Here is a 26,427-nt window from a genome sequence, read left to right on the forward strand (position 1 = left end):
TATTAAATTAGCTGTTGGAGAGACAATGGATTTTATTTCAGGTTTCAGAGTAGCAGCCTTGTTATTCTGTATCTGCAAAAAGAACAGGCGTACTTGTGGTGCCTTAGAGACTAACACATTTATTTGAGCATAAGCTCTCGTGGGCTACAGCCCACTTCATCAGATACGTAGAATGGAACATATAGTAAGAAGATATATATACATACAGAGGACATGGAAAAGTGAAAGCAGCCATACCAACTGTAAGAGGCTAATTAATTAAGATGAGCTGTAATCAGCAGGAGAAAAAAAACTTTTTGTAGTGATAATCAAGATGGCCCATTTTAGACAGTTGACAAGAAAGTGTGAGGACACTTAACATGGGGAAATAGATTCAATACTCCTGTTCTTTTTAATGGATTTTATAACACTTATCAAGTTTGTGCTGTTGTTGCTCTGTGGTGTTTTACCAAAATAAAAAAACCCCAAAAAACAGCATGTGTGTGCGTGGGAAAATTGTGAGTACAAGACATATTTTTTCTGTGAAGTGTGTGTGTGAAATGTACACCCTGGCCACTAACACAAGATCAAATTCTGCTATCTTACTCAAGTTGAGTATTCCCTGACCCCATGAGTACTCTCATTGCTTTTCATGAGGAAAAAGTACCACTCTTTGTGAGTAAGAATGGCAGAATCTAGCTCCTAGAAATCCAGCTAGGGTCATATCTTGATTACTTTATCAGTGATCTCCTTAGGAATATATCAGAATGTCAAACTGTGGCAGAAGTGTCAGTCTAGGACAAGGGGGAATGCAGCTTTGACTGGTCTGATGTAAAGTGGATTCATGGTTCAGTGTTGTATTGTGGATTCAAAGCTGAACTGTGGGCTGGAAATTTCTCACTCCTGGGTGTGCGAGTGAAGTGAAGTCGTGCAGTCAGAAAAATTGTGATAAAGGAGGTACTGAGCAGCAGAAACCTGAGAGAGCCATGGAGCTCATTAACAGTAGGTTGGGTAGTTTTATGCTTTCTTATACTTTATAGAATATAAAATGATGGGCCAGTTCCATGGACATGCTGCAACTTATTTGTGCCAGCGATGCAGATGTGTATAATACTTGGCAGACTCAGCCAATGTGGAAATTCTCCAGTGGTGTAAGGCTCCTGCTCTGTCCCTCTGCTGGCCTCTCGCATCAATGTCCCCCTTCCCTTTAGTTGATCCTGAGTTGTTTCTTGTGAGTTTTTGGCAGAAGGCATAAGAATGAGTAGCATTAGAGCACTCCTGGTCTGTGATGCTGCAAAGGTAGCCAAAGGCTGCCTTTGTCCTACTCTTTGTCTTATCTGTACTAGATACGTGCAGAGATTAGCTTGACCAGTCTGGAAGCTCTGGGAAGAGTAATGGATGGGACATCACTGGCATAGTGGCTGTTGTGGGAGAAAGGGTGATTACTGTATACACTCGTTCATAAGCTGAATATTTTTAGTAAAAAAGTGACACATCAAAGAGTGGGGGTCGGCTTATAAACCAGTCTACACCTATATTTGATGATTTTAAACTCTATGGAATAATTGAATTGTATATCTAGTACAGTGATTGGCAACTTGTGGCCCGCCAGGGTAAGCACCCTGGCGGGCCAGGTCAGTTTGTTTACCTGCTGCGTTCGCAGGTTTAGCCAATCGCGGTTCCTACCTGCCACAGTTCGCCACTCTAGGCCAATGAGGGTGATGGGAAGTGGTGGCCAGCACATCCCTCGGCCCGCGCCGCTTCCTGCCGCTGCCATTGGCCTGGAACGGCAAACCACGGCCAGTGGGAGCTGCAATTGGCCGAACCTGTGTATGCGACAGGTAAACAAACTGGTCTGGCCTACCAGGGTGCTTACCCTGTCAGGCTGCATGCCAAAGGCTGTTGATTCCCGATCTAATACATTGTGGTTTGTTTACTTGGAGCGTCTGCAGGCATGGAGCCCCTCAGCTCCCTGTGGCCTCGGTTTGCCGTTCCCAGCCAATGGGAGCTGCAAGTAGTGACACATCACTTCCCGCAGTTCCCATTGGCTGGGAATGGTGAACCGCAGCCACAGGTTGCTGAGGGGCTCCATGCCTGCAGATGCTCCAAGTAAACAAAACGTCCCGACCTGCCAGCAGCTTACCCTGATGAGCCGGGAGCTAAAGTTTTCCAACCCCTGAAATAAAGGGTTGCTTATGAAAGGGTCATACCGTTTTTGCTGTTTTTACCTATCCATTTAAGGGGTGGGTCGGTTTATAAACGAATGGGCTAATGAACAAGTATATATGGTATATTATAGCAGGAGCTGGAGATCTGAGCAAAACTGTATAGCTTGGGAACTAAAAAAGGAAAAACTAATGTTGCATCGAGATGGCCAAAAAGTTTTGTATGAATGATTTACTCATTGAAAACTATAGTTTCAGCTTGACCAAAACTCTTTGTGAATTTTGGACTAATATGGCAAATGCTTTTGTCCAAAATTTAAATGAAATATTTTGACTTTTTGAATTTTTTTAAACTTCTCATTTCAAAATATTTCATTTTTAAGTGTATCAAGTTTTTTTTAAAAAATACAAAAACAAGGGTAAATAAACACTGGAAAGCAAAAGAGAAAACGCTCTGTTTCAAGTCAAACAAAATGTTGTGTTCAGCCCAAAACTAATTTTATTTCGTTTTGTTTCAGAGAGAAAAGCCTAAAAACAATTCTGCTTCAGACTGAGATGAAACAATTTATTTTTTAAAGATTTTCTGCTTTGGCCTGCAAACCAATAATAAAAGTTATCTACTTACCTCTAATGTTGTGTTGAATGTCCTCTTAGTCTGGCTGTTTGGGAACATTTGACACATTGCTGATATTGAGGGAATTTTGCTTAGGTAATGTGTATGTTTTTGTGTGCACTATTTTATTGATTAGACAACACCAACTATCATGGTATAGTATATCTTAGTGGGAGCCATAGATCTAAGTATGATTGATTGGATGTTGTGGGACCAAAGAAGCTAAAGTATCTAAGCTTTAAATAGAGATATGGCTGGGAGATAGTGTTAATATTTAGATTAGGTTCAGATTCAGTGTTCTAAATTGAACCACCATAGCACCAAAATCTCTTGATCTGTTTTTGGAGAGATTTCAGCCCCAAATAGCAGAAAATTAATCAGATAAGATCTTTCTGCAAGATTTCTGCCATTTTGAGCTGCAGGAGATTCAAAGTCAAGCCCAGCTTCTACTGTAGGATCTCATCCCTGTCCAAAGTCACCAGAATCTAGGAATTAAAATCTACACACTTCCCTTAAAGGGGAGAGATGAGACTTGAGTTTCTAGCCCAGATGATGCTCCATTTTGACTGTGAATTTTTAGTCTGGTTTGTGAGGACATTTGTATATTGAATCCTAAATTTTCTGGGAATTTTGACGACGTAAATTTTTGGTCACTTTTAACAGCTTTTTTTTTTCTGAGTACCAATAAGAAATGAATAGGAAAACCTCAGTGAAAACCAAAAGCAATAGTTATAAACATTTTATTCTGCTTCAGTGCACTGTAGGTGGCTTTCCACAGTATGGGAGGGAGAATCATTAATAAGGATATGAAAAATATTGGGTTTGGGGGTTTGTTGTGCCTTCTTCCCCAGTAACCTGAACCTTACCTCTCCCCCTATTCTTCTCTGATTCTATCTTTGTCTCAGTATCACAATTATATCATGCACTCTCATACACTAAGCTGGTTCTCTTTTGACTTGGTATCTTTACCTTTTTTCCCAGTAGTTCAAAACACCTTAATGTATCCATCACTAATTCAGAACATGCACCAACATATTGCCTGCTTCCATGTCTATGAGTGATGTCTGCAGGGTGTTTTAGTCATGTTTGCCTTGATGCTTTATTCTTTTATAATAGAGTATTATTTCCCTATTTATTTAAGTACTAACTTCAACCTACAAACAAAAATATCAGTGGGATCTTCATTGTTAATTTTGCTGTACAGATGTAATTTTGATAGTTGCAACAGGCTGTAAAATCTGTGGTGGTATTATATCAGTGGAAATAGATTCAGCTGCAGTTATGTGACCTGCCCGCCAAATGCTGCACTAGCAGAAGACAGGGACAAATGATGGTTGTGTTAATTTTGGGAGAGGGGGGTCATTCTTAGCTTGGGGAGAAGGGAAAGGGAACAACAAGAAATCAGAGATCAAGTTCATGTTAGCCAAGAGAAGAATAAGTTAATTCTGTTATCTAATCCTAACTGTATAACAGATTTTCAAGGGTATTCTGCTAAGGCCTCTTTAACATCAGTTCAGAAATCTGTAGGGAAGAAGAAGAGAGGGTGTGGGAAAAGATGAGAACTCCAGCGGCTAGCAGCCCTACAGCTGAGTATGTGTTTTATAGCCTGTGACTTTAAAAGGAGAATGAGATCAAAATTAAATGCAATAGCATGATTTTGTGTCTGTGTCAGTGTAGGACCCTATACACAGGCCCAAATCTGCCACTCTTATTCTGGTTGAGCAGTCCCATTGCTTTCCATTGGGAAAAGCAGTAGCTTGTTGTAAGAGTGGCAAGATGTAGCCTCTAGAAATCAAACTGATTCCCTATCTTGTTAAGTTTATCAATGAGGAATTGATCTGAAAGTTTAGCTATGGCAGAGAGGTGACAAAAGCTAATACGTGGTATCTGTGAAAACTATTTGGAATCCTTTCAAAGACTGATATGGGCCTATTGCTGATAAAGAAATATAATCTCGTCAACTATACCATGATTGTAAACTGAGGCAGAATGGAGATTTTAAAGAAATCAAATAAAACCCATGAATTATTTCATATGAAGAAGAAGAGTTGCTGATCTTTCTATTTGGTTGCAGGTTTGTTGGAGCATTTTCAAACTAAGAGTGACTCTTTTCATGTTCAGTGCTGCTGGGTATTTCTCAAAATGTCTGTCAGGTGTAAAATACACCATTTCCTTCCCCTCTTCCCCTAGTACATTTAAAGGCGGAATTACTGATGGTGCAACATAAGTCAGCTTTTAAGCTTTCCCACTTCATTTTTACTGTAACACACATAAAGATACAACAATGTTCCATATTGTTTAAAAAAAATGAATAATCCAGTTCTCAAATTGGCAAAATAATAAGCGCTAGCATGGTCCTAAAAGAGATGAGATAGTCCAGTTTATTCTCAACAAGCATCACTGAGAAGTGGGTATGTGTGGCATAATATCTGTTTAATAAACCCTATTTAAATACTGACAAAAATGAAAAATTCCAAGTACTATTAAAGAAAAGTACCAGCCTATTTATATCCTGGGATGGTGGGCAGAAACCACCAAAGATGAAGAGGGGCCGCCTCAGCAGATGAGGGAGGGGCCAGAGAGTTAAGTGATTATAGGGCCAAAGAATGAAAAAAAAATAGGGAAAGAGGTGCAGGTCACAGCTCAAAATGAGGGAACCACAAGGAGAGACAGTGAATCTGAATGATGCCCTGAGAATTACAAGAAGTCAATGGATGCCCCAGAGGAACTCATCCATGCTCACGTCCAGGAAAATGGAACAGAAAAAGGCCATCTAGTCGCAGAGAACTCCTGTCCAGCTTCCTCCTCTTGGACCAGTGGATGGCCAGTACCAGGAGGAGGGTGACAAGAAGTCCCAAGGCTTTGAGGGTTACAAATGGGGTTGACAGCCCTGCAGACTGGCATAGTCATACTGCAAACTCCCCCACTAGGAAAAGGCAGGCCGAAGTCAAATTTTCAGATGTTCATGATTGACCAGTGATCTGAGGTTCCTCCATTTTTGGGGACCCAACTTGAGACACCCTAACATGGTCTGATTAAAAGAATTGAACAGCTACTTTCTGAAATTTTCAAAGTGTCCTGTAGCTACTGCCTTTTGTTTTCAAATTCCATATTTTTAAACATCTGCATTCAAGCCTGGAAAACAGATAGATGTGGACTTACTTGGCTAATTGCATGATAGATGAGGGATTTGCAAACACAATCTAGATGTCCACTTTTCAAAACCATGCTTATAAACGTTTGTTTATAAATATATAACTATTTCAATATAAAAACTGTCTCTTGTTTACTGAGGTACTGATACTTACAGTTGAATTCGGATTAGAATGGTCAATTCTCAAACATTCCAAAATGAGAATATGGATTCTTATTAATAAAAAGGATTCTTGAGCACCTTAAAATATCTCTGATGAAAAGTTATTCTTAGAACTTGAAATGAATTAGCAGGAAACTTATTAAAAAACCAGAACCAAACTCTCTCTCGCACAGGGCCGGTGAAAGGAAGTTTCACGCCCTAGGCGAAACTTCCACCTTGCACCTCCCAGCTAACCCCCCCCCCGCCCAGCAGCTAACTCAGCCCCCCACCCGGGAAGCCCCCCTGCAGCAGCTACCCCCCCCCCGTGACAGCTAACGCCTCTCCCCCCCGTCTCCCCATGGCAACTAACTCTGCCTGAGGAGACTTCCCTCCTCCCCCCCAACCCCCCCCCCGGCAGCTAGCCCTGCCAGGGGAGACCTCCTGCGGAAACTAACCCTGCCTGAGTAGCCTGCCCCAGCTCACCTCGGCTCCACCTCCTCCACTGAGCACATCAGCGCTGCTCTAATTCTCCTCCCCAGCCAGGCTTGCGGCGCTGATTGGAGGAGATTTAGATCTGGGCTGTGTGCTGAGCGGAGGAGGCAGCGTGGAGGTGAGCTGGGGCAGGGAGCGGTTCCCCTGTGCGCCTCTGCCTCGTTATTGCAGGCAACCCTCTCCGCACGCCCCGCCCCCCAAGCTCACCTCCACCTCCTCGCCTGAGGGGGCTTTTAGGCGCTCTAGGCGTCCGCCTAGTTTGCCTAAATGGTTGCACTGGCCCTGCTCTCTCATAGAACTAAATCAACTAGATGAATGTTACTGCCAGGGTAGGGCAAAGAGGAAGCATGTTTTATTCATGTAGCAAGCTGCTGTTTCACACTCATGCAAGTAAAACTACATGTGAACTAACAGCTGCTCTCAGACAGATTGCTGTGTATCATAATCTGCTAAGGGAGCACAGCTGGAGAAATGTGCACAATATTTTCATCTGTACATCTAACAAACTTGGAAAGCATGTAGTATGGTATATGTAATACCAGTGGTGTTTACTAAGGGTTTTCCCTTGCTATATGTAGAGAGAATGACTTCTGTCTTTAGGCTGCACTCCCGTGAATGCTTTAGGAAGCCCCATGATTCTCAAGAGATGACTATCTATCTAAAGCACAGACCTTCAGTGTCTCATGGCATCATGCAAATTGTTTTTTTACTACAGTTGTGACCGATTAGTATATGTCCATATATGTCTATAGCAATCTGAAAAATCCATTCTGTAGGGTGAACGCCATTTTTGTTGTAAATTCTACTCTTCACTTTTGTACTGTAGCCTCCATCTTGGGCTGGGAATCTCAGGAGGTGTTAAAAGAAATCCCTACACCTAGCAGTGGAACCAACAATGAGGGAAGTCATCAAACTTGAGGATCCTCTATTCTGATAGGTCCAACCTAGAACAGTAGGCTGGCAGCAATCCAGGAGAATTGTGGTGGGGCTGGAGCTAAGTAACTAATCACCCTGCAACAGCAAGACTGAGCAGAACGAGTGGGGAGAAGCAGCATCCTGGGATGTGGAAAGGCTCCACAAAAGACTCTAAGTGGTGAGGATATCAAAGGCTTTGCATGCAAGTGTTTATTTTTGCCTAGATATGTAACTCTTGTGATATGTCTATGAGTAAAGTGTGTGTGATTTATAAGTGCCTTTTTGCAAAGTCTCTGTGATGATTGATATAATTGTCACATGATCCCTATGCAGTTAAACTGATCTTGAGGCCTAGGGGAGCTTGACCATGGATCCCACATCTCTAGAAAGGGTTGTATATTAGTGGTGTATAAGTACTAAATAGGGGGTCCGTACCTTGAGAGTGTGCCAGATAGGCTGGACTTTGAGATATTGTATAGACACTTATCAGACCATAAGCTTGTTGCACACAGGATTCAGAGTTTGGGTCTAATACAGCATCCTGGTGTCTGAACACAAAGGGAAACTCAGCCAGAGCTGTACTGAGAGTACCTAAGCTTACTTAAGGCATAAAATCGTTTAAGCTAAATGGTCTGAACTTGCAAAGTGACAATGGTACTTGCATTCACAATTTCCATTGTATTCAGTGGGAGTTGAGGGTAAGCAATCACCTGGGACTGGACCCTACTTTACAATTTAAATGAATTTTAATTACTAACCCTTTAACTGAGATCTTACAATTTTTTTTTTGCAGAGACTGCCCTGCAATATCCCAGTGATTAGAGACTTACCTGGGATGTGGGGACTGAGGTTCAAGCAGGCAAGACTTGAACCTGGGTTTCCCACGTCCCAGGTGAGTGCCATAATCACTGGATATTATGGATCGGGTCTGTCTGTTGTTTGATGACAAATTCTATCCTGGACCTGAGAAACTTTCTGATGAAAATTTCATTGAAACAGTTATGTTTCTGTGGGAAAAGTTCAGTTTTAACAAATTGGCCTTTTTCAAGGAAATTTTGTCAGAAAATTCCTGACCAGCTCTATAAGTGAGTTATCTGAGAGGGTTAGCCAAGCAAGCTAACTTTACAGGCCATTAGTCTAGTAGATAAACATGTAATCAGTGCAGCACTCCTATATACATGTGGGATTTAATGAATAAATGATTCATCTTTTTTGCCTTTAGCAACCGCATACAAAGTACATAGCTATATCCACCTTCTCATAAATATGCAGCAGTTTCTTTGAGCAGAAGTCTGCATCATGTTACACCGTCCTGGCAGAGTGCTGTTATATTTGCATATAAGATGTGGTATAAAAGAAATGCAAATTGGTGTATTTGAAATCTTGTAAAGGAAAGCATTGTTCAGCAGTAAGAGCTTCATGGCAGGTAATTGATCACGTATAAATATTTACGTATTATACAGCAGTAGGTTGAGACTTTTAACCGAAAGAAAACATCTCCATAGTGACTTTAATGTTTTCCCTAATGTTACATGTTTTTCTTTGTAAGTAAATAATGCATTGTGTGTTGTCTTCTTGAATGCTTTAGGTTTCTTGCCTGTTTGAACATGAGTGCTATAAATGACTGTGTGTGGCTCTGTATAGGCCCTGATTCAGCAGAGCTCTTAAGTTTGTGCATAAATTCTTTGCTAAAGGAGGGCCACAGTATGGAGAAGTACAGTTGTGTTTCTTGTATATACTGTTCTTTTTCAAAGTTGCTTATTCATAGTCTCACTTATGGGATAAGTATGGCCTTTTAAGTTGAGAGCAGAATCTTGGGCCTGGTCTACACTATGCGTTTAAACCGATTTTAGCAGTGTTAAACCAATTTAACGCTGCACCCGTCCACACAATGAGGCCCTTTATATCGATATAAAGGGCTCTTTAAACTGGTTTCTGTACTCTTCCCCGACGAGAGGAGTAGCGCTGAAATTGGTATTATCATATCAGATTAGGGTTAGTGTGGCCACAAATCGACGGTATTGGCCTCCGGGTGGTATCCCACAGTGCACAATTGTGACTGCTCTGGACAGCAATCCGAACTCGGATGCACCGGCCAGGTAAACAGGAAAAGCCCCGCAAACTTTTGAATTTCATTTCCTGTTTCCCCAGCGTGGAGCTCTGATCAGCACGGGTGGCGATGCAGTCCCAAATCCAAAAAGAGCTCCAGCATGGACCGTACGGGAGATACTGGATCTGATCGCTGTATGAGGAGACAAATCTGTTCTATCACAGCTCCGTTACAGAAGACGAAATGAGAAAGCATTTGAAAAAATCTCCAGGCTATGATAGACAGAGGCCACAGCACAGTGCTGTGTGACAAGCGTAACGGAAAGCCAAAGAATCAAATGGATGCTCATGGAGGGAGGGAGGGGGTAATGAGGACTCCAGCTATCCCACAGTCCCCGCAGTCTCCTAAAAACATTTGCATTCTTGGCTGATCTTCCAATGCCTGTAGGGTCAAACACATTATCCGGGGTGTTTCAGGGTATATGTCGTCAATTTACCCCTCCTCCTTCCCCGTGAAAGAAAAGGGAATAAAATCGTTTCTTGACTTTTTTATATGTCTGCTGCATGCTGCTGGTAGACGCAGTGCTGCGGCAATAAATAGCAGCAACCTCTCCTCTCCCCTCCTCTCCCCTCCCTGGTGGCAGATGGTACAATATGACTCCTATCCATCGTCATCATCAGCCCGTGAGTGTTCCTGGCTGGCCTGAAGTGAGGTCGGCTGGGGGTGCCTGGGTAAAAATAGGAATGACTCCTGGTCATTCCCGGTAGATGGTACAGAACGGCTGGTAACCATCCTCATCATAGCAACTGGGGGCTGAGTTCCATCAGCCTCCCCCCTTTCATGTCTAAAGAAAAGATTCTGTACTGCCTGGACTATCATAGCAGCGGGATGCTGGGCTCCTCTCCCCCCTCACCGTTTAATGTCCTGCCTGGACTATCATAGCAGCTGGAGGCTTCCTTCCCCTCATTTTATCTCACTAAAAAGTCAGTGTTTCTTATTCCTGCTTTCTTTACTACTTCATCACACAAATGGAGGACACTGCCACGGTAGCCCAGAAAAGTTGGGGGAGAAGGGAATCAACGGGTGGGATTGTTGCAGGGGCACCCCCCGTGAATGGCATGTAGCTCATCATTTCTGCGGGATCTGACACGGAGTGGCTGTGCTCTCTGGTTCTCTGATGCACTGGTTCTCTAGTACACTTGCCCCATATTCTAGGCAGGACTGACTCTATTTTTAGATCAACATAAAGGAGGGATTGACTCGGGGAGTCATTCCCATTTTTGTCTTTGTGCCCCCAGCCGACCTCAGCTAAGGCCAGCCAGGAGCACCCATGACAGCAGCAGACGGTACAGAACGACTGATAACCGTCATCTCATTGCCAATTTACAATGGCACAACAGACGGTTCAGAACGACTGGTAACCATCTCTGCTACCTTGCAATGGCAAATGAATGCTGCTGCGTAGCACTGCAGTACCGCCTCTGTCAGCGGCATCCAGTACACATATGGTGACAGTGACAAAAGGCAAAACAGGCTCCATGGTTGCCATGCTATGGCGTCTGCCAAGGCAATCCAGGGAAAAAGGGCACAAAATGATTGTCTGCCGTTGCTTTCACGGAGGAAGGAATGAGTGACGACATTTACCCAGAATCACCCACGACACTGTTTTTGCACCATCATGCATTGGGATCTCAACCCAGAATTCCAATGGGTGGGGGAGACTGTGGGAACTATGGGATAGCTATGGGATAGCTACCCACAGTGCAACACTCCGGAAATCGACACTAGCCTCAGTACATGGACGCACACTGCCAAATTAATGTGCTTAGTGTGGCCATGTGCACTCGACTTTATACAATCTGTTTTACAAAACCGGTTTATGTAAAATCGGAATAATCCTGTAGTGTAGACATACCCTTGGATGCCAATTAAACTGGGTACACTGCAACTTTGGCAAATGGATTTCCAAAGTTGTGCTTGCTGCATAGCACCGGAGTTAGAGACTGAGTCCAAAGAACCTTTGCCATCAGCTGGGGTTTCAGGCAGCCCTACTGCTCTTTGCAGGACTAGACAATGATGGCTGGGCACCCATTTACTTTCTTCATCTTTGTTTGTTATTATTTGGTTTATTTTTGTTCCTAACCAGGCTGCAAGGGCCACTAAAGGATGAAATACGTTTTAACTGACACTGAAATCATCTCTTGAAAATTTCTCTGGTGATTCCTGGTTACCTGAAAACATTTGAGATTCCATCTTTCTGAGACATCATTGAAAATAACTGTCCATTGGAGTCACCGAATGATACATTCTGGAATGTCTTCAGCAATCCAAAGAGGGGAAAGGATTCTGAGGGATGTAAATTAAAGCCTGTCCTTGTGGTTAATGACAGTGTAACAGGGTAGCTCACCCCTTAGAATGAAACTGGGCTCAGCAATACTGTTCCAGTCCAGATGCCGCCCTAGTTTGGTGTAATAAGGAGGGTGGGGCTGCCCTAGGGAGTTAGAAATATGAGTTCAGAAGCCTGAGAGGGGAGTTCAGAACCCAGAGTCCAGAGAGAGCTTAGAGAGGGAGAGCATTCAGAATCCAGAGTTTAGAACGGGAGAAAGTCCAGAGACCTGTGAATAAAGAGAGCTCAGAGGAAGAGCTGAAAGCTTCAGGGAGGGGATGCTCTTGAAGAAGGGAGCAGTGAGATTTCCCTGGTTGAGCAGTTGAACCAGATAAGCTGATGAAAGCAAGAGGCTTTCAAGGATTTAACTACAAACTTCCCAGCCATAGAGTGCTGAAGGCTGAGAGTAGCAGAGGGAGATTCTGCTGGGCCTCTGAGCGGGAGAGTTGACAGGAGCCAGAGAGGGCTGAAGGCTTTGGAAATAATGGAGTGGTGAGCACGCTGATGTCTTGAGGCAACAGCTGGTACGCTACCTTGTTAGGAAATGGCAGAGAGATACCCCAGCTAGACGAGTTGGGTGAGTCATACTGAGAGACTGTGGAGCTGTCCCTGGAAGCTGGGGTGAGGCATGGTAAGAGATGCTAGAGCCATATCTGGAAGCTGAGCTGGGATGTGATGAGAGATTCCAGAGATGTGCTTGGTGTTGGAGTGCTCGGACAAATGTGTACTGTTGGGCTGTGCTGGAAGGATTCTAGTTATTGTCAGAGGGACTTTGGGTAATAAACTAAACCCCTATAAAGGCTATGTATTTACTCTGTAGGCTATACTGAATTTATTTGAGGAATTCAGGGAAACTGAGGCAAGGAACACTTGTAGGACTATCTGGAGGCCAAAAGGGGGTACCTGGGGGGAGGCCACATGTTTGCAGTCCCTTATCACCTGATAAGTGGGAATTCTGTTCAGCATAAATTTCTGGGCAGATTTCACTTGTCCTTTTAGTTTTGCTTATCATTTCAGCTCTTTAGCTTTAAAATGAAAGTTTAACTTTTCAGTTAAATTATATTTTAACTGAACAGTTAAAGCAGAGAGGCCTTAATATATTGAGGGATTATCTGCAAAGAATGTTAATTGCTTTTTAATGTCTTTTTGTTTGTGCATTACTTTTTATTCTTTATTTTACTGTGGCATACTTTTATCTGCACTAAAAAAAACCTGATCCAAAACATTTCCTATACAATAATGCGACTGGCTTAGGGGAAAAAAGATGAGTTCAACCATCTAAATATTGGATCTCTATAAAAACAGCTATGTGGCAAAAGGATTAGCATTTTAAATGGTCACATCAAACAAGATGCAATTAGAACTATGTTGTTTCCCCCCACACAGTTCAGAGCTTTCTCATATATAGGTTTATGAACCCTAGGAGATGAAACAAGTTAGCCATAATTAGGGCATGTATAAAACAATCATTTAAATGGCCAATGCCTTCCCAGTGCAACTGTTCTATGGATATTGCATTTTATAGTTGAACTCTGTTTTTATATTTTTCCTCTTGTTGCCTTGGGGCTTGCCTACACATGAAAATTAATCTAGACTAGAGGAGGGTGTAAATTTAAAGTTGCTGTTAGGCCAGAATAAGAGTGCGTAATTCCAAATTAGCAAAGTGGATTAAAAGAATGTGGATTAAGGAACTCTTATTCTAGAATAAGAGCACTGTGATGGGGTATACACCCCACAAAGGGTTGGAAAGGGTCAAGGTGGCCTGGTAGGCTGTTAACACCACAGGCTGCACCTGGAGGAAGAATCAGGGAATAGGGAATTGATTGCAAGCTGGTTCCTAGGCAGGAACGGGTGGGACCTATAAAGCCAGGAAGCTGGGAAAAGGATAGTCACTCCTGGGGAGGAGGAGGAGGAGAGTTTGAAGCTGGTACACCCAGGGCAATGTGGGAAACCAGGAGTTGTAAGAAGAGGGACTGGGAGAGGAAAGCCCAGAACAGCTGGGAAGAGGGTCCCTGGACCCTGGGGAAGAGGCACGGATTGGGCAAAAACTGCCTAGGTCACTGTGAGAGTGATGGTGAATTTGGAGGACTGTACTCTGGAAGGGGGAAAACTCTGAATGACCTAGCCAGAGGACAGTTAATCAGAATAAATATTCCAGAACAACTCCCCATATACACAAGCCCTTGGAGAAATGACTGGAAAGAATTAAATAAAATAGAATAAATAGGTGACAATTAGCTACATTACAGTAAGGTGTGTTTTTAATACCTCTGAATGCCCAGAAAGGCAATATCAAACTATATTGTATATTAATTTAAATTCAGTTAAGGTGGTACTAATCATAAAGTTTGTCTTAACTGGTTACCAACCATTTACTATGTAGTAATTATTTTCAGCTATTTTTCTAAAGCAATAGGAGTGAGGGGAAGATGACTGATTAAAAACCAGGTCCAGTAATAAAATATCAATGAGTGCAGGGAAGGGTTCAACTCTTTTGAAAATCAGGCCACTTGTTTAATTGAATTTAGGAGCTTAGCATTAGTTAGGCTTCTATTTTTTTAAATAAATCTTTACCCAGTTTACCGCACAGTGATATTTGAAGTACCACAGTTATTTGCTATTCTAAATGTAGTGAAATATTTCAATGCCTGGTAAATGCTGGGTATCCTTTCAATGGTGGCCAGTGTACCAGTTCTTTGTTTTTCAGTTTCAATTTAAAAAAAATTCAAAAATTTCTATTAAATGCAGATCACGTCTGGAGGACGAAGGTAATTATGTATTGAAATTGTAGTGATCTATTTGATAGGAGGAAGAAAAATAGACCAAATAATCGTTCATCAGACTAGCCCTCTATTTTTAGATGACTTATTTCAAGTGAAACATGGGCTATTAGATCATAATAGTGACTGGTGCATTTTATTATTGAAAGAAAAACAAAACCATGTTTCGGAAGTGGGAAGCGTAGCTTCACAGCAATTACTGTTTGTGGTGATGGTTAACATCCTATCCAGGCAAACGTTTGAAGCAATTACTATTACAATCTGAATCCATATTATAGAGTAGATTACCTATTAGAAGGTTCATAATGTGCCTCAGTCTGTTGCAAGATGCTGAATTTTCCACACCAAATGATGGAGGTTTTTGCAGAGGATAATTAAAATGTAGTCAAAAAAGAAAATGGGACTAGATAAACATTTAGGCAGGATTTGACTCCATTTCAGTGAGCCTCAGCTTGTTCAATGTGGCTAACAGCGGCCATTTAACAGAACATATGAAAATCCATCTCCTCTCATCGCAATCCAAAACTGATCTAATTCAACCATGACCAAAAAAAAAATATTCATTTTGGTGCTGTGCATCACTTACACCAACGTTAAAGTGCATTGGGATTGTTCTAAGTGAAAAGTGCCATACACACAGAATTAACAGGGAGATAAATCCAGGCACATTGTGCTAAACATTAACTAGGGATTTCTGCCTAAATAGGCAAAGAGCAAAGAAATGCAGTGTTAAGGATGAAAAATGCAGCCTTCACTTATGTTTTGTGCCAATATATTGCAAACAATGAGAAAATTGTTCTACATGTAAGGCTAGATCTTCAAGCGTTCAGCTCCCAGTTAGGCATCCAATTGCTACCATTGAGACCAATGCAGAATTCCTGCTGCCATTCCTCACACTGTGAAAATGATGAGGGAGCTGCTCAGCACTTTTGAAGAATGGGCCATTTCATTTAGATGTGAAATGGGAGCTGAGCATGGTTGCTTTCTTGGACTTTTTTTGTTTGTTTGTTTTTAAATCTGCCCTCTACATGACAGAGGAGATTTTCAAAGGCTCGAAGTACAGTTAGGCACTCAACTCTGATTTTCTCCTTAGAACATCATCTTCTACGTGGCCATAAGCAATAGACTGAGTTATAGGAGGACATGCATCTGAACTGTGACTTCCCTTGCTTTGTTTAGCTAAGCTGTAAAGATTTTGTATGTTCGTCTGTGGTTGTGTTTATGGGGTATGTGAGTGGGAGGTTGGGCGGGGGTCACACAGAATTTTTCAATTTAATAATGCTGTATATGAAGTGAGAAAATGCACTGCCAGTGAAGTTCAGCTAACCAAAGATTCAGATGATTTACAGAAGGCTATGGGTGATACGATTGTTTACTACAGTTCTCTTTTCATGTAACTCTTCCCATGCTCCCACAAGACCGGTCTCATAGTATGTACAGAAAGAAAACGGTAAAAGACGTGAAAATCGAGCATGCACTACATGTCATGTTCACAAAAGTGTAAAATGTACAGTGCTAACAGAGGCTTGCAACTAACCTGATTTAAAATTTGATACCTGGGAAGGAGACATGAACATTTAGTTTTAGTTTTCAAAGAGTATATTAAGCAGACATGACAGTAAAAGGAGAATTAAGAGAGCAACAATAGCAATCATCAGTAAAATATATTAATATAATTTAAGGCAATAAATAATGAGTTAAAGACCTTATGATTTTTTTAGAAACCATGTTAGTTTGTTTATTTTCAATGGGGGCAGAGGAATAAACTATGTAGGTGCATATTGGGTTTTCTCCTGGTTCTTGTTCTGGATAAGGCTGGATTGTTGACTGTAAAAGAAAAACAGAGTATCCTCACTGACTTTCATAAAAGTCTCTAGAATGTGTTGTTCTCTAGTGGACAAGCTTTTACCGATTCCTATTTGAGTTCAGATTTCAAACATAAACAGGTTTAAGATTTCCAAGTTCCTCAATCTGCTCACATTTCGTTTCCTTCTCTATCAAATAAAGGAGTATGTGAATGATCTGAAATCCAGGGCTGCTCTAGCTTTTTTACCGCCTCAAACACGGCAGGCAGGCTGCCTTCAGCGGCGTGCCTGCAGGAGGTCCCCAGTCGCGCGGATTTGGCGGCTTGTCTGCGGGAGGTCTGCCAGTCCCGTGGCTTTGGCATACCCGCTGCCAAATCCACGGGATCGGCGGACCTCCTGCAGGCAAGCTGCCAAAGACTGTACATTACATAAAATGCTATTCTGTGTCTGAGTACTGAAAAACTAAGAAATATTTAATACACTAAAAACTGGTGAAGATGTAATGGATGCCTGATTGTCGAGTCTCATTTTCAGAGAAGAACAAGTGCTGAAAGTGGAAGCTCTGTTTTTTTATGTTGTTTTTGTTTTTTTCCAAAGAAGAAATGTAAGTGCATACTTCCTTAAAATGTAACTTGTTTGGTGTATCATTTTGTTATTATGTTACTGTCTAATCCCAGCGGTGTGTGGTGGCAAGCAACTACTTCCGTACAGTATACTTAACCAGAATGTGTGTGTTTGTAACAGTTATTCTATTGGGACGTCTCTCATGGAACTGTTCTAGCTTAATGAGTGAATAGAGATGACTCTTGCTTACTTAGGACATTATTAGCAGAAATTCCACTTACGAAGGATACATTCAACAAGGCCAAAGGGTTAAATAGTGTTTAACCAGGTGTAAATAAGCATGAAACTCTAGTCCCTGATCATTTAATAAAGTTGCCAAATAAAGTTTAAAATAAATAAAGACAAAGTGCAATGCATATTTATGTTGGTTTTATATTTTTATTCAGTTTGATATTTCATGTTACTTTATTTCTTTTCAGGCGTATTTTTTTTAAATCCTTAATCAGGACAATGGTTGTCCATAAAGGTTTCCTAATTAAAATGAGATTACTAGAATAGAATAGTTTATTTTGTCTATTTTGAGAGTTTGAATTAGCAGTGACAAGCACTTGTCTTGTCCCAGAATACCTACTCTTATTTGTAGGACTTCCAAACAGTGGATTTGATTACAGTACCTCAAAGACTAACCGTAAGAGCATCAGCCGTTCTTCTTCATGCAATCTAAAGAGTTGTAGGACTAGTGAAACACAAGAAATAAAACAATGAGAAATGTTTATCCAACACTCCTACTCCTCCAGCTTTGGTGGCACAGGTACAATTGAGTCCAGATTAGAACCACTCCTCTCTGGGGTTTTGCAAAACCTCAATAAATCCTTTGTCTTGTCCATCTCTAGAAACAATGAGTTATGTTTGGCACTGCAAAACGACGACTATTATTTTAGGGAAAGCTTGGATGGATGGTCAGTAGACACTGGGAAAGGAAGGCTGATCCTGTGCTTTTGTCGATGTGATTCTATGGACTTTTGGCTCAATTCCCTGCTCTGACACAGATATCCCATGTGACCTTGGGCAGGTCACTGTCTCTCTCTGTTCCCAAACTGGGATAATCCTGGGACAAAATTAAATGGTGGTAAGATTGTGAGGCACTCACATATTATGGTAATAACAGCCTGTCATGGGGTGATCCCCCAAGAGTTCTTTCACATCTCAGTCACTGATCACAACCACTCCAGGTCGTCTTCCCCACCACTACTGTCCTTTAATATATATTTACAATAAGCTTCCCTCACTTGCTTTTGTGGAAGGATAGAGTAGCATCAGCCACTCCTGTCTACTTCTGTCTTCCTTCCAGCTCTTTACTCTCCTCTTAGCACTTCCTTCCCTCCTTCCTTCCTTCCTAGCTGCTGGGCATACTTCCACCCAATTATCCCCTCCGGTGTATCTCCATTGAGTTAATTGGTCTCTGCCAACAGCCTGTCTTTCAATCAGACTTCAATTAATATAAATTGGTGAGGATTTAAGTGACAGGGTGCTGCATTAGCTCCTGACTCAGCACATCCTGTTACACTGCCATATAAGTGCCTTAGATGGTAGGTTGTTATTTTTTGAAGCATCTAAATATTACTATTGTTTGAATGCCAACAGTATGTTGGGCATTGTAGAGAGCCTACAATACGACACAGTCTCGTCCCCAAACAGATTACAATCCAATCATTAAGTGCAGTGTTTGAACTAGGGGAAAAAAGAATAATGTGCTTTCCTCTTCAACTTTTTCCTTTTGCAGCTTTTCCCTCCCTTTTCCATAAAGCAACAATGCGAAGGAGGTCTGACACTAACCATCTACGTGCCTGGAGGAGCCAGACCAGCTCAAAGGCTGTGTCTGACATTACCCAAACTTGATTGCTAATGTTGTAAATACTCCATGAAACTTTCTCTGAATTTATGTCCAGCTGTTAGTTTGAATAAAATCCAATGTTCTCTGCTTAGCTGTGGAATTTAATCATGCTACCATCAATAGCTATGTTATACTTAAAATGTGATAAGCTTTGTTACAATAACTTAGTGACGACACTATTTGACAAATTCATTTTGAATTGAGTTAGAAAGGAGTCATTAAAATAATTTCTTGTGAATTTGTTTACTCATCTGAAAATTCCTCCGTCACTTGACCTTTAAGCATCTTGTTTTAATTGGTCATCGAGACTTTTCAAGCGGAGTTTAATAGAAAGGTAAAAATGCCATTCTGCTAGATGAAATTAAAAAGCGGCACTGCCTCTTGGGAAGGTGTTGGAAGGACTGTTTGTAGAGATATGGGACATGAGATTTATGGATATTTCTATTCATTGAGCCCATTTTCTTTTTTATATTTGTCGTCATGAGCAGCCTGTGACAAGGAGCTTCAAACTCAGCATGATCAATGCTGAGTGTGAGATTAGCATATCAACACTTTGCCAGGGTTTGAGTTAGTATACAAAGTGCTCTTCCATTGGCACTGAGCATATGGGAAATATTTGTCAATATAGAACAGACATTCTAGGGAAGCATATTTGTTTTGAAATTGATGGGGGGGGGATATAGGTCTGATTCCTTCTCTTGTCAAGGACTGACTTGAATGTTCCCATGGCAACACAGTTCGTTGCTCTCCTTAGGCAGCTGCTGATTACATTTGGAATTTTATTTGCATTCATGATTAAGAAGGAGTATAAAAGGACTGAGGTAAAGAATTAAAAAAGCAAAAAGAAGATAAAAGGCCTTTCAGTCAATGTTCCTCAGCAGCTTTAATTAAAAGAAAGAGAGAGATGCTAGAATTTTACAAACTTTTATTTAATGGCTGAATGTCTGTGGCACTGGTATTGGAAAATGTCCTGACATCCTGAACTTCTGCACATTGCAGATCTGTATACCATTGTAGGAAAAAAAAACCCAACATAATTTTTGTTTTCCAGTGATGCCTAATGTATTCATGGTTTTGGGGCTTTTAGAATAATTACATCTTTCTGGCCTGAAACTGTATTGAGATGAAGGAACTTTATTATTTTACTATATAATTTGTTCAAATCCTCTTTTCTGTAAGGACATTCAGATAGTAGATATCACTGTACTTTGGCTTTTAAGTCCATAAGTGTTTGTTCTGTCACTTGTAAAATGCTGGGAAAATAAAGCCATCACCACAGCTTCCTACACTGTAAATATACATCAGGAAGACTGCAAGAACATGAAGATTTAGAAACAAAGGTCTTCAGTAGCTAATGTGCAAATCTCTTGAGTTACTGGTGTTGCCTGGATAAAACAGAGGGCAGAATTTGCCCTTACAGGTGTATTGTGCTATAGATAAAGATGTACAACTTCTATTACTGTTATTGAGAGGGCAGTGTATCAGTGGCAGAATAGACAGAGTATTCTGGAAAAAAAATTGCTAGGATTTCCAAAGTAGGTGAATTTTCCCTGGCTTAAAATTAGTAACTGGCTCTGTTTTTCAGATAATATCTGTAGGAACTGGATTTTCTTGCCATTAATCCAGGTGGCTGCATGGCAGAATTTGAAATACAAACATGCAGAAACGTGCAAGCATCAATTTATTTCCTTAGCATAACCATTAAAAGCTGCAGATTTAAAATGTGTTTAAAGACTTTGATCCTTTTTTTTTTATGCTGTTATCTTTTTGATACTGTAGTGTACTCTGGCCATGTTCATTTTGGTGAAAGGTGAGCCAACCTGGGGACATTTGTTCTCAGTGGTACTAGATGACAGAACAAGAAGCAGTGGTCTGAAGTTGCAGTGTGGGAGGTTTAGGTTGGATATTAGGAAAAACTTTTTCACTGGGAGAATGGTGAAGCACTGGAATGGGCTACCTAGGGAGGTGGTGGAATCTCCATCTTTAGAAGTTTTTAAGGTCAGGCTTGACAAAGCCCTGGCTGGGATGATTTAGTTGGGAATTGGTCCTGCTTTGAGCAGGGGGTTGGACTAGATGACCTCCTGAGGTCTCTTCCAACCCTGATATTCTATGATTCATTTGGGTCTGAATTTGATTTAGGCTAGTCTAAGGTTCAGAGTTCAGGTTTTGAGCCCAAAGTGGTGGTGGTTGGAGGAGGGTTATGGACCAAAGCCCACTGAAGTCAATGGTAGTCTTTCCATTGACCTCAAAGAGCACTTGTCTTAAGGTTTCTGATATAGATGTAATTATTTTTATTTTTTAATAAAATCATCAAGATGTACATCTGAATTATATTTGAAATTCACTTGTGTAGAAGTCTTGTGCACCGCCTAAATCCTGCTTCAGGCCTATTTTGTTATACAAAGTGGGATTTAAGTGGTGCACAAGCTTTTTGCTGGCCTCTACATGAGATAAATTTCACCCTGGTGGAATAACCATGTGATCTTCTTGCTATAATCATTCCTTCTCATGCTAGCCTTCACTTGTCTGTTACTCTTACTTGTGTTCAAAAATTTTATTGCAAGTGCATTGTGTAGGGACCCCGCTTGAAACCTTCCCCCCATGAGGTCAGTGGGAGTTCTGTCATTGACTTCAGTGGAACCAGGATTTCAACCCGTGGAACCACAGCATGTCATTAAAAACAATTTTTTAATTGTATTGTATAATTTATTATAAATGAATACTACCAAACTCTCAAGATTTCTGCCATCTTGAAAGGTATAAATCTCCCACTGAGTAACTTCTGTCTGATTTCTGCCATCTGTCTGTCTATTTAGGTACTGTTCTGTGCCCCATTACTGAAGTATCTAGGTGCCACTGCTGGAAAACAGGTCCCTTCTGAATTTGGATCTGATCTAGAATAAGGACAATGAGAGCAGGAACATAAATAACCTTATTAAAACCTAGAGACACAGACAGAACTGGGGTCAAAATTTAGAGAGAGTTAGCATCTGGCATATCATTTAAAGACCTTTTTCTAATTTCTTTGTGTTACATACAGCTGATTGGGTCAGCATTCCTTGTTAAAATCAGGAGATTGTGTTTTGAATAGCAACTGTCATTTGGATGGAGACATTTCTGGCTGCTTGGTAAGGTGATTGTAGACAGTTGCTATCCAAAACACAGCCTCCTACTTTTAACAAGGAATGCTGATCCAATCAGCTGTATGTAACACACATGTAAGTAGTCCCATTGAAGAAGGGTGACCAGATGTCCCAATTTTATAGGGACAGTCCCGATTTTGGGGGCTTTATCTTATATAGGCACCTATTGCCTCCCACCTCCTGTTCTGATTTTTTTTTTATTTTATTTTTTTTTACACTTGCTATCTGGTCACTCTACATTGAAGTCAATACTTAAAGTTAAATGTGTGTGTAAATATTGCCAAGGTTGGAGTCTTACAGATGTTTTTGGCAGCTTCAGAAGTAAAACCTAAAAAAAAGTATGAGCCTGTACAAAATCTGTATGATATATATGGTAGTATAAATGTGATATCTTTACCTAAAAGCATATATTTAAGATGAATGCAATTTATGCCCACTTTAGGACTTCTTTACACTTTTCTGAAAGTGTGATGGGGCCTTGTGGCAAATAAAACCATCCCCTAATATTAAGATTAGATGTCATGTTTTCTAAAATTATGCCAAACTCTGATTTTTGCTACATCATGAAGTATAACAAAAGGGCCATCTTTTAAAATGGAATAGCTTACCTCAAAAATATTTTTAATTGTTCTGTGTTTGAACCAGCCTCTGTATCTTTATCAGCAAACTTCTCAGAATGTTTCTGCTATGATTAATAGATTTGCCATAGGCATCCCTTCTCTTGAACCCTCTCCCCATTAGCATCCCAGTTTTCTTCTGATCAGCTTTATTTTTTTTAATGGGACTGTTATCCAAAAAAGCTGTCAAAAAACCCTATTCATGCTTCTAAAGGATACTCAGGAGGGAATTCTGAGGGAAGTAGACACCAAGAGAATGAGTGAGAAAAAGTGCACAGTACATTTATTAATACTTAGCATCATCACTGATGTGAGAGAGATCTGTGAAAAGCTGAGGATTTTTACTGGAAAATGTCAGAATGTTAGATTTGTAACAAAGAACTTGATGGAAATGAAGAATTGTTGCAACTGTGATATGCCAGATCTGCTGATACAAGAAAATGCAGTATACATGAAGAGACATCTGTCTTCTTCTATCAGTAGCTATGAACCTTTCCATCAGATCCCTTGGCATATCAGATTTCCACCCAACTTGGTGGAGAATGCATATGTACCACCATGTGGGGGAAGCAATAGATGTGCTATATCTTGACTTTAGTAAAGCTTTTGATACTGTCCCACATGACCTTCTCATAAACAAACTAGGGAAATGCAACCTAGATGGAGCTAATATAAGGTGGGTGTGAAAATGGTTGGAAAACCATTTCCAGAGAGTGGTTATCAGTGGTTCACAGTTATGCTGGAAGGGCATAATGAGTGGGGTCCTACAGGGATCGGTTCTGGGTCAGGTTCTATTCAATATCTTCATCAGTGATTTAGATAATGGCATAGAGAGTACACTTACAAAGTTTGTGGATGATACCAAGCTGGGAGGGGTTGTAAGTGCTTTGGAGGATAGGATTAAAATAAAAAATGATATGGACAACTGGAGAAATGGTCTGAAATAAATAGGATGAAATTCAATAAGGACAAATGCAATGTACTCCATTTAGGAAGGAACAAAGAGTTGCACATGAACAAAATGGGAAATGACTGCTTAGGAAGGAGCATTGTGGAAAGGGATCTTGGGGGTCATAGTGGACCACAAGCTAAATATGAGTTAACAGTGTAACGGTAAAAGCAGCAAAGAGTCCTGTGGCACCTTGTAGACTAACAGACGTTTTGGAGCATGAGCTTTCGTGGGTGAATACCCACTTCGTCGGATGCATGTAGTGGAAATTTCCAGGGGCAGGTATATATATGCAAGCAAGAAGCAGGCTAGAGATAACGAGGTTAGTTCAATCAGGGAGGATGAGGCCCTCTTCTAGCAGCTGAGGTGTGTAAACTAAGGGAGGAGAAACTGGTTTTGTAGTTGACAAGCCACTCACAGTCTTTGTTTAATCCTGAGCTGATGGTGTCAAATTTGCAGATGAACTGAAGCTCAGCAGTTTCTCTTTGAAGTCTGGTCCTGAAGTTTTTTTGCTGCAGGATGGCCACCTTAAGATCTGCTACTGTGTGGCCAGGGAGGTTGAAGTGTTCTCCTACAGGTTTTTGTATATTGCCATTCCTAATATCTGATTTGTGTCCATTTATCCTTTTCTGTAGAGACTGTCCAGTTTGGCCGATGTACATCCAACGAAGTGGGTATTCACCCATGAAAGCTCGTGCTCCAAAACGTCTGTTAGTCTATAAGGTGCCACAGGACTCTTTGCTGCTTTTACAGATCCAGACTAACACGGCTACCCCTCTGATACTTGACACAGTGTAATGGTGTTGCAAAAAAAGCAAACCTCATTCTGGGATGCATTAGCAGGAGTGTTGTAAGCAAGATACAAGAAGTAATTCTTCCGCTCTACTCTGCTCTCATAAGGCCTCAACTGTAGTAGTGTGTCCAGTTGTGGGCACCACATTTTGGGAAGGATGTGTACAAATTGGAGAGAGCAGCAAAAATGATTAAAGATCTAGAAAACGTGACCCATGAGGGAAGATTGAAAAAAAATTGGTTTTAGTCTGGAAAAGAGAAGACTGAGAGGAGACATACTTTTTCAAGTATGTAAAAGCTTGTTACATGGAGGGGAAGAAAAATTGTTTTTCTTAACCTCTGAGGATAGGACAAGAAGCAATGGGCTTAAATTGCAGCAAGGGAGGTTTAGGTTGGACATTAGGAAAAACTTCCTAACTGTCAGAGTGGTTAAGCACTGGAATAAGTTGCCTAGGAAGGGTGTGGAATCTCCATCATGGGAGATTTTTAAGAGTAGGTTAGACAAATGCCTGTCAGGGATGGTCTAGATAATTAGTCCTGCCAGGAGTGCAGGGAACTGGACTAGATGACCTGTCATGGTCCAGTTCTATGGTTCTATGTTACCAGGCAGAACTTGTCTTCTAGGGGTGTGATCTTCAGTATCACGGTTAAATAATAGTGGACTTCTAAATGCCACATAAGGAACTGTCGTTAGGTTCAGCTTGGGACATATAAATTGTATCATGTACCTATACTAGTCAATAATACTCTACACAAAGAAGTCTAATATTTGAAGGATGTGCAGTGACTTTTAATATTTTGAACTAGTACGGATCTGAAAAGAGGGCTTCTTAATAGTAGTTGATGGCACATATACGTTGCGTCTGGGAGATGTGATGCCTGGTGTGGATAGACAGATTTGCACTAGCTCAAGCTGAGTTAGTTCACTAAAAATAGCAGTACGGACGTTGTGACATGGGCAGTGTCTCTGGCTAGCCACCTGAGTCCAAGCTCACCTGACCTCACCCAAGGCCGAGCTTATGTGGCTAGCCTAAGCTACCACCATTACTCAAACCCCCCACTGCTATTTTTTAGCCCACTAGCTCACCTTGAGCTGGCTCAAGTGTGTCCACCTGTGGTGGGAACCACATTTTTCCAGCCAGCCCAGCAGTACTGGGGCTGGGGGAGTGGAAAATGATCTTTAAGAGGACCAAATTATTGCCAGAGAGGCCAAAATATGTACATAGTTATCCAGTGGAACAGCAGCAGTTTGGGGAGTCAGTATCTTCTATATAAATTATAAATTATAGTAAAATATTAACATAATAGCCAAATATTACTTTTTTAATCTCTCAAAAACCAACATTTTCCAGGGGTCTAACTAGCTGTTTGTTTTGCTTTTTTTTAAATGCTCACTTGCCCTCCTCCCACGGTAATAGAACCCTAGAGCCAGCCCTGCCTTACAGCTGCAATATAAGTATACACAAAGATGCATCTGCATCTCAGCATAAATCCAATCTAAACGTGAATTAGAAAACAGGAAAACTATCTGAATATATCATCATGTTTCCAATATGAAGTAGAGCTGAGTGGAGAAACGAAGCTTGATTTATAGCTCCCATGGAATGTTCTGATTGTAGAGAGAAACTTCAATATAGTGAATAGGTATCTTGAACACAAACATGACTTTTAATTAAAATGATAAGTAACAGACTGAGAGAGTGAATATGCAAAATCAGCAACTCAGACAAATGTTTCTCATTACTGATTTAGAAACCTCTGTGGTGTCTTCATTTTCTGATATGAACCTTATGTTATTTAAATTGTGAGATTGATCTGGTATAAAATCCATGAGATGCACTTGTTTGCATTGATGTGATAAATATAACCAAATACTGTGTAAGTATTTGAATAACACAATGCAATAGTAATCCCTAGCTTTAGCATTTACAGATGATTTCAGTGTATATGTATGGAAAGGCATATTTTAAAGCTCCTGGCTAAAATGG

General features: G+C 40.9%; 1 protein-coding gene across 1 annotated transcript in view; it reads left to right on the forward strand.

Moving 5' to 3' along the window:
* GRID2 (glutamate ionotropic receptor delta type subunit 2) overlaps positions 1 to 26,427 on the forward strand; it is a 1,109,147-nt gene that overhangs the window by 536,574 nt on the left and 546,146 nt on the right. The window lies entirely within an intron of this gene.

Source organism: Gopherus flavomarginatus, chromosome 3, assembly GCF_025201925.1.
Source record: "Gopherus flavomarginatus isolate rGopFla2 chromosome 3, rGopFla2.mat.asm, whole genome shotgun sequence".
NCBI classification, from domain to species: Eukaryota; Metazoa; Chordata; order Testudines; family Testudinidae; genus Gopherus; species Gopherus flavomarginatus.